Source organism: Gekko japonicus, unplaced genomic scaffold (assembly GCF_001447785.1).
Source record: "Gekko japonicus isolate JY-2015 unplaced genomic scaffold, Gekko_japonicus_V1.1 scaffold484, whole genome shotgun sequence".
NCBI lineage: Eukaryota > Metazoa > Chordata > Lepidosauria > Squamata > Gekkonidae > Gekko > Gekko japonicus.
Window position 1 is genome coordinate 322,089 of NW_015168059.1, and position 7,956 is coordinate 330,044.

General features: G+C 44.9%; 1 protein-coding gene across 4 annotated transcripts in view; it reads right to left on the bottom strand.

Moving 5' to 3' along the window:
- KAT6B (K(lysine) acetyltransferase 6B) overlaps positions 1-7,956 on the bottom strand; it is a 167,671-nt gene that overhangs the window by 130,978 nt on the left and 28,737 nt on the right. The window lies entirely within an intron of this gene.

Consider the following 7,956-nt stretch of genomic DNA (forward strand, 5'->3'; position numbering starts at 1 on the left):
AGGGGCTTTTCTGCATTCTCATTTTACTCCCTATTAAGTTCCTGTTTCTTTCGGGGGAGTTTCCCCCAAAGCCGTCTTAGATTCTGAGTTGCTGGCTTTGTAATTCCACCATCCAGAATATAGGTTCCTTAGGGCTGGCCCTCAGGGTCAGAGTCTTGGCAAGCTTAGTGGCTATCAACACCATCCTCCCAGCAACAGATTGGATGCCTGAACCATTCTTTCATGCAGCGCCTCTAAAGTGTGGTTTACAAATGGCAACTTGGATAATAAATTGTTGGGACCTGACAGCATTTAAAAGAAATCCGTATTTCTCCTGCACAAAATGCAATGAAGAAGGTGAAATCACACTGAGGAAACTATTTGAATAATGACAGACATGGATGACTAAATCTGACACAAAGGTTTACTAGCTGAGGGAAGTTTGATGCTTTGGGGGAAATCAGGCTCAGTATCTAAACATTAACTTGAAACTCTTTTCTACAGAGGAACAACTGGGAAATTGTATGTTCAAATGTCAATCCACACCCCACCCCACAAGATGAAAGTCAAGTCTCATTTTCTGAATAACCATTTGCTTAGTTACCTGTGAAAGAGAGGAGTTAAACCCATCTACTTCCATTCTGAATAGATACATTATTTTAACATAATTCAGTGAAAAATACTTTGGACTTCCTGGAGAACTGGGTTCAATTCCCCACAACATGAAGCCAACTGTGTGACCTTGAGCCAGTCACAGTTCTTTCAGAGCTCTCTCCCACCCCTGAAAACAAGTCTCGCTTGCCACTTGCACAATGCTAAGAGCTAGAACTTGCAGCTGCCAGACACTCCTAGGATTTCCTGGCTATTATCCACACAATGCCATATGATACTAATAATAATTATTAATTGTTATCATTACAGAAAGAAGGGCTATTAGACCTTAAAGAACTTCCCAGCCAGAACTTCCAGGAGCAGAGCTCCTTGGAAATTGTAGTTTGCCAGCGTTTCTTTTCCACTAGGAAATTCTTTGCTGAAAAGTAAGTTATGGGGGGGATGGAGAGGATGATGACTCTCAGAAGGGACCAAGCATATTTATGACAGCCAATGCTTGGGTGGGCTTGCCAACAGGCTCAGTATCTCCAAAATTCACCCAGATTCAATGCTTGCCACTGTCAAGAGGACATGGCTGTTTCCTGCTTCCTTTTCCAGTTCTGCAGTCGCAGTTTGCTTTACCAGACTCTCTCAATCACACAGGATAGATAGATAGGCAAGCCTCTCCTGTGTGACTGAGTAAGAGGTGTCAGTTATCAGAGACTGTTAAATAGACAAAATATTGTGAGAGTACTAGTGTTTTAAGCATGTTTTATTTAAAGTTTTAAAAATCTTTAATTGTGTTTCTCTGTATCCTTTATAAAGTTTACATCTCCACTACCTGGCATTACGCTTTATAACACACATGGCCCAGCCCAACAAGGTCTCATTTCAGATCCGGCTCTCATAACAAATGAGTTCGACATCCCTGCTCTAGGATGTTATCAAGCATTTATAGCATATTAATTGTTGTCATTAAAAAGTTCTCCCAACTGCACGTCTCACTCCTAGATGTTACTGACATAGATTCTATCAATTTGGCCCCTTCAATTCTCTCTTCTGTGAGGAGGAGGAGAACGAGGAGACTGGATTTATACCCCACCCTTCACTCAGAGTCTCAAAGCAGCTTACAAACTCCTTTCCTTTCCCCTCCCCACAACCTGTGAGTAGTGTTCCCTCTAAGCTGAGTTCGTGTGAGCTAGCTCACAATTTTTTAGCCTCCGGCTCACACATTTTTGTCTTAGCTCAGGAAGGATGGCTCCAGAGCAAACTAACTTATGGAATAGCCAAATCTCTCGCTCACAACTTTAATGCCGGTAGCTCACAAAGTAGAATTTCTGCTCACAAGACTCCACAGCTTAGCGGGAGCATTGCCTGTGAGTTAGGTGGGGCTGAGAGAGCTCTGACAGAAAGTGTTCTTTTTCAAGAACACCTCTGACAGGACTATGGCTTACCCAAGGTCATCCAGCAGCTGCGAGTTGAGGAGTGGGGAATCAAACCCGGTTCTCCCAGATTAGAGTACACACATTTAACCACTTTCTCCACTTTCTCTATCCCGAGCATAATTCTGTAAACCTCTTATCATGTCACACCTCAGTTGTCCTTTCTCCAAGCTAAAGAACCCCAAGCTCTTTAACCTTTCTTCATAGGGAAGGTGTTACATTCCCTTAATCATTTTAGTGGCCCTATTCTGCACTTTTTCAAATGCTAAATGTTTTTTGAGGTATGGTGACCAGAACTGTACATAATATTTCATATGAGGCCATGCATAGATTTATACATGGGCATTATAATACTGGCCTATTTTGTTCTCCGTTCCCTTCCTAATAATCCCCAGCATAGCATTTGCCTTTTTTTATTGCAGTCACACACTGAGTTGACGTCTTCATTGAGTTATCTACAACTCCAAGACCACTCTCCTGAACATTTACCACCAGTTTAGACTCGATCAACGTATACTTACAGTTAGGATTTTGGGCTCCAATGTGCATTACTTTGCACTTGCCCACACTGAACCTCATTTGCCACACTGATGCCCACTCGCCCAGCCTCGACAGATCCCTCTAGAGCACCTCACAGTCCTCCCTGGTTCTTACCGCCCTGAACAACTTAGTGTCATCTTAGCCACTTCACTGCTTACTCCCAATTCCAAATCTTTAAAGAACAAGTTAAAAAGCACCGGATCTACTACCAAGCCCTGCAGCACCTCACTGCTTACCCCCTTCCACCGTGAAAACTGTCCATTTATATTCACTCTCTGTTTCCTGTTAATTAACCAGTTTTTAATCCCATGACTGCTGAGTTTTACTTAGAAGCCTTTGATAAGGTTAGTGAGACAAGATTTTCCCTTACAGAATCTATGCTGTTCTTCCTAAACAGCTTTTGTTCATCAATGTGCCTACTAATTCTGTCTTTGATAACAGATACCAACTTATCCAGTATCAACATTAGCCTGGCCACCTTGCAATTTCCCAGATCTCCTCTGGAACCCTTTTTAAAGGAATGGAGGCAGATTTTAGTGATAGGTTGCATGTTTTTGTCAGGAGATCCACAAGTTCACATTAGAGTTCTTTCAGAATTCTTGGATGTGTGCCATCTGGGCCTGGTGATTTGTCAGTTTTTAATTTATCCATCTGTCGTAGGACCTCCTCTCTCATCACACCTCAATCCGACTTAGGTCTCTCAATACCCCTCCTGAAGTTGGTGGCTGTGGAGTGGGCAAGCACCTCCTCCCACCTTCCACAGTGAAGACAGAGGCAAAAAATTACATTCAGCTTCTCTGCCATTTCCCGGTCATCCTTTACTAATCCCTTTACCCCCGTGGTCATCCAAGGGTTCCACTGCCTCCCTGGCTGATTTTCTGCTTCTAATGTATTTGAAGGAAGTGTTATTGTTGGTCTTTATGTTTTTTGCAATATGTTCCTCACAGTCCCCCTTTTTATGTCTGATCACCAACTTGCATTTTATTTGCTCCCTTTTATTTACCTCACTCAAACTATCCTTCCACCACTTAAAGGAATTCTTCTTACCTTTTACCTTTACTTCGTTAACCATGCAGCCAGTTTGGTGTAGTGGTTAAGTGCGCGGACGCTAATCTGGGAGAACTGGGTTTGATTCCCCACTCCTCCTCCACTTGCACCTGGCTGGATGACCTTGGGCAAGCCGTAGCTCTGGCACAGCTGTTCTTGAAAAAGAGCAGTTTCTGTCAGAGCTCTCTCAGCCCCACCTACCTCACAGGGTGTCTGTTGTGGGGAGGGGAAGGGAAAGGAGTTTGTAAGCCGCTCTGAGACACCTTCGGGTAGTGAAGGGCGGGGGGCATAAATCCAATCTCCTCCTCTTCTTCTTAGTGGTTAAGTGCACTGACTCTAATCTGGGAGAGCCGGGTTTTATTCCCCACTCCTCCACTTGCACCTGCTGGATGACCTTGGGCAAGCCATAGTTTTGACAAGAGCTGTTCTTGAAAAAGAGCAGTTTCTGTCAGAGCTCTCTCAGCCCCACCGACCTCACAGGGTGTCTGTCTGTTGTGGGGAGGGGAAGGGAAAGGAGTTTGTAAGCCGCTCTGAGACACCTTTGGGTAGTGAAGGGCGGGGTATAAATCCAATCTCTTCTTCTCTTCTTCTTCTTAAATACCTATTCATACCTTTCCTAATCTGCAGTATACGCTATATGAGCTTCCAGTAATGTAGTTTTAAATAGTCTCCAAGCTTCCCAAAGAGATTTTACCCTCATTACCTTCCAGTTTCTTTGTCTTGAGAGAAGTTACCCTTTTTAAAGTTAAGTGTGCTGTGTTGGTCTTTTGGGGCAACTCCCAGTTTACATAAACGCTAAACTTAATAGCACTGTTCCTAACTGGTGCTATCTTGTTTACATCTCTCACCAGAGCATTTTCCAGACTGCAGCCACCTTTTGGGTTTCCCTCAGTGACATGGTGGTTCTGACGAGTGCACTACCGGTGTACTCAGTTCACACTGACATGTTTGCTTTGGTCTTTCCCCGGTCAGTCTTCTGTCTGTTTAGATTCACACATTTGAGGATTGTTGTGTGGGTTTTTTTGGGAGGGGTGTGTGTTGTGCACACACTGAAGCATTGCAGTGCTGCAGCAGCTTCAAGAAGACCCCACAGATTCTGTTTCCTTCAACTGCACTTCGAGAAGCTCTGAACTCCCTCCTCCCTTTAACCCTGCACACCCAAAGCTACTGTGCCTCCCCTTCCATGCCCTGTTGGTAGGGAAATGAGCTATGTTTGAAAGCCCTTCCATCCCACTAACTCTAAGTTCCACATAACTGATGAAAATTGTTCCAAGGGTGTTTTGGCTAGTGAACGCTGAGGATCTGTGAAATTAATATCAGGGTTTCCATGAGAAGGAACTGAGCCACGTACCCAGGTGTGCCTTTCTTCATCTGACTCCACACCTCCAAACCATCTGTGCTGTGTATCCTCCATTAGATTTACTGGATCTTGCCAAGGAAGACTAAAGAGTATGCTTGATACGAAAATGTATTTGAAAATAGCGCCCAGGGATGTGGTAGAATTTGCTGTTGAGTTTGAATTAGAGAATGGTAAGGAAGACTGCTGATGGGAATGACCATCTGTTCCAGTGCAGGCGCCCTCATGTTTTGGCGCTGACATGCAATTAAAAAAACCCCCACACACACTGCCTCCGCCCTTTCTGGGCAGGTTTGGGTAGCAATCCTAAAGGTGGAGGAAATGTTCTGATTCCAAAGAAGAGGCTATCTTGTAAATTCATTTCACAATGAAAAAAAATGATATAAGAAAAACTAATTTGAAACAGAACAGGCAAAAAACGAGAAAGAACTGAGGCAGCACTGGGATGTTAACAAAGCTGTCTGGATACAAGGAAAAAGGAATGAAAATGGAACATTAAGGCAGTCTGGAAAACGCCCAGGTGTTAAGCGTTCCTTAGGACCAAGTCCAGCCTTGCCTCCCTCCTGGTGGGTTCTGGGACCATCTGCTCCACGGCACAATCACTGGGAGTATCTAGAAATCCAATCTCTTTCTCCTGACTTGAACACATATTGACCCAATCAATATGTGAGTAGTTAACAATCACTATTATGACACAGTTATTTCATCTAGCTGCTTTCCTTAATTATTTTGCTGTTTTTAAATCATCCTGTAACCTATAATCTGGTGGGAAGAGTTAAGATTCCTTTCGATCCCACTATTTCCACCCATAGCATTTCTATAAGTGAATCTATTTCTCTATGTCTCTTAGATTCTCAATTTTACTGGACTTTATACCCCCCTCTGACATACAGAGCCACTCGACCTCCAATCCTTCCCTCCCTATCCTTCTTATATAATTTATATCCAGAATCACAGTATCCCACTGACTATCCTCATCCCACCAAGTTTCTGAAATGGCCACAATGCCTCTGTTTTTGTCTGACACTAAGCACTCGGGCTCACCCATTCTACCTCGGACACTTAAGGCAAGGCTTTCACATTCAAAGTGTATAGCTGGAAAATGTCTGAGTCCTTTTTAAAATTTTCAGTTTGGGGTTGTGTGTGTGTGTGTGCGCGCACGCAGAGAGGTTTTTTCCCCTCATTGGGGAAATTTCCAGAAATTTTACATCTCTAAAAGAGAGACACGTGAATAAGATGTTGTACTCTCCCTTTGCAGAGCTATACTAGCCAATAGTTTACCCAGATTGGAAAGACTTAACATGAATTCCATTCTTGACAGCAGAATTGCTCAAAATACCTCAACACGAGGTGGTGGTGGAGGAGGAGGACGAGATTGGATTTATACCCCGCCCTTCACTACCCGAAGGATTCTCAGAGCGACTTACAATCTCCTTTCCCTTCCCCTCCCCACAACAGACACCCTGTGAGGTAGGTGGGGCTGAGAGAGCTCTTTCGAGGACTGCTCCTGAGAGAACAGCTCTGAGAGAACTTGTGACTGACCCAAGGTCAGACCAACAGCTGCATGTGGAGGAGTGTGGAATCAAACCTGGATCTCCCAGATTAGTCCACGCTTCTAACCACTATACCGAACAAAAGAAGTGAGCAGTGACCCATGAAAGCTCATACCATACAATTTTTGTTAGTCTCCTCAACACAAGTGCTGTATCTGAAGCAGTGAACAGTGCCTCACGAAAGCTCATACCCTACCACAAAGTTTGTTAATCTTTAAGGTGCTTCTGGACTCTTACTCTTTTCTAACACACGTTATGTTTGCTCCCCAAAGTCAAAGCAAAGATACTCATATTGCCATGTCAAGAAAAGTTGTAAACGTAATTCACCTTGAGAAAGGCAGACGATAAAGAACTATAATAAATAAATGGAGGAAAAGCTCAAAGAAGCAAATTGAATCTTGTGTAATTTTAGAGGCAGATAAATCTTAGGTCTCCCCTTTAAAGGAAGGATTTCATCATTAGTCATGGTGATATCCAAAATGCTACATTTATACCAGAAACCACGATGGTACAAACATTCTATATGTCAATCAAAACAACTTTTAAAAATAAATTTGCATTCCAGCTCCTGCCAACCTAGCAGTTCGAAAGCATGAAATTGCAAGTAGAGAAATAGGTACCACTTCGGTGGGAAGGTAACAGCGTTCTGTGCGCCTTGGTGCTTAGTCATGCCGGCCACATGACCACGGAAACATCTTCGGACAGCGCTGGCTCTTCGGCTTTGAAACGGAGATGAGCACCGCATGCCTAGAGTCGGATTCGACTGGCTTTCGAGCAAGGGAACCTTTACCTTTTAAGATCCATTACTCAAAAATTGTTGTTCTAATTGTTGAGCTACCTGGATGACGCCTCCATCCTCGATCCCTTCCAGTCCGGCTTTCGCCCGGGTCACGGGACGGAGACTGTTTTGGTCGCGCTGACGGACGACCTCCGTAGGCATCTGGATCGCGGCGGCGTGGCCGCACTGGTGTTGTTGGACCTGTCGGCTGCGTTCGACATGGTCGACCACCAGTTGCTGGCCCGCCGCCTCGCCGACGTGGGGATAAAGGGGCTGGCCTTGCAATGGCTCGTCTCCTTTCTCCAAGGTCGGGGACAGAGGGTGGAATTGGGGAATCAACGGTCCCGAAGGCACCCCCTTGAATGTGGGGTTCCCCAGGGAGCCGTGTTGTCCCCAATGCTATTTAATATCTATATGCGCCCCCTCGCCCAGATTGTCCGGAGGTTTGGGCTTGGGTGTCATCAGTATGCTGATGACACCCAGCTCTATCTGATGTTGGACGGCCATTCGGACTCCGTTTCCGATGACCTTTCTCGGGCATTACAAGCCGTGGCTGGTTGGCTCAGGCTGAGTCGGTTGAAACTAAACCCGGCAAAGACGGAGGTCCTGGGCCTGTGTCGGACCGGCCGGGAATTGGGGCTCCTTCTCCCGTCCTTCGGCGAGGTGCCT